Source organism: Austrofundulus limnaeus, unplaced genomic scaffold, assembly GCF_001266775.1.
Source record: "Austrofundulus limnaeus strain Quisiro unplaced genomic scaffold, Austrofundulus_limnaeus-1.0 Scaffold1572, whole genome shotgun sequence".
In the NCBI taxonomy this organism is placed as follows: Eukaryota; Metazoa; Chordata; class Actinopteri; order Cyprinodontiformes; family Rivulidae; genus Austrofundulus; species Austrofundulus limnaeus.
The window spans coordinates 62,379-63,868 of record NW_013953974.1 but is presented as its reverse complement, the minus strand read 5'-3'; the positions used below and the strand labels follow the sequence as shown (position 1 = coordinate 63,868).

At 29.9% G+C, this 1,490-nt stretch overlaps 1 protein-coding gene across 1 annotated transcript in view; it reads left to right on the top strand.

Moving 5' to 3' along the window:
- Window positions 1-1,490, top strand: part of ptprma (protein tyrosine phosphatase receptor type Ma) — a gene marked incomplete at both ends in the record, with an annotated part of 45,867 nt that overhangs the window by 7,483 nt on the left and 36,894 nt on the right.

Below are 1,490 nucleotides of genomic sequence, written 5' to 3'. Positions count from 1 at the left end.
CACACACACACACACACACACACACACACACACACACACACACACACAGCTGTAGTATATGGGAAAACAACAAACAGGATGTAATTAGCAATTAGCACACTAATTAAACAGGTGCAGCAGTTATTGTGCTGCAGAGACGTGGATCTTTTTGTTTTTCTCTCAGGTTTTATTTTAATAACTAACTCAAATTCATTGAAATACTTTTATAAGTTTGTATTAGGTTGTAGAGTATTTATTTTATTGTATTTATTTAAATAAAAATGTCTAATGATTAATAAAATGTTTAACATGTTAATATAAAGGTTTTAGTCACTAAAAGTAGATTTGAAATGAAAGATAATTTAAGTTAAAGATAATTACTTTCATGTTAATGTGTCACAGAATAAAGCATATATATTTTTACATTAATTATTTATGTATTAGTACATACAGTACCAGGAAAATCACATCTGCCCCCACCACCAGTTTTATCCTCTTGAATACCCAAATTTTTCCTTTTTCAATTCCCCTAGCTATTTAGGAATAGAACCTCATAAATTTAAAAAAACAAACATTGATTTTTTAACAATTAAGAGTTAAAACATTAATTTATATTTTGTTTAAAATAAAAAATAACAAAATATTAAAAATCTAGTTCCTCTGAATAAACAGAACCAGTTTAAAACCAGTGCTCTCAAAGATGGAAGTTCTCAGGAGGTTATATTCATAGATATATTTTTAATTAAATATTAATTAAATAATTTAAACAATTATATGACAGATGTGACATTAGGCAGTACAGTGGCGCAGTTGTTAGAGCAACATGTTGCCTCTGTTCTCCCTGTGTATTAGTGGGTTTTCTCCAGGTACTCCAGTTTCTCTCACAGACCAAAATCATTAAAACTAACAGCATGAAAAAGCAAATAAATGAATAATTTGGGATAGTTCTACAGTAGATATTGTATATAACAGTATATAGTATATAGACTTTATTTCCAGTGTTGGCTATTTATAGTTACAGGTTTTGTTCACAAAACTAAACAACAAGTAAATCAAAGTGTTGTAACAAAGAACAGAAGAGTGCATTTAAACCTGAGAATGTTCCTTTTAAATGTTTTTAAAATGTATATTTTGACTTTTTTAATAAAATGACAGACATCACACCAATCATTTGTGAAGGGAAGTTTCCACATCACATTTAAATTTTAATTCATCTCATTTACCATAAAATATTACTTCACCCAGTGTTTCTATTGTTGAACAAATAAATTAATTCCACTTGATTTACTGAATATTTCACCAAGTGTTTCCTATGTAGGTAAAAGTCTGTTTAACAACCTGTTAAAATACACCAGAATGCAGGAAATGGCCTCTACTTAATTCAAAATTTTCTGGGGGAGGACCCCCAAACTAGTGGGTCCCCCAACATTGCAAATACTTCTGATACCACTAAAATATGTAACAGTGTAAATGTTTCGTCTCTCCTCCAAGAGACTTCTTCAGTCTGAGAG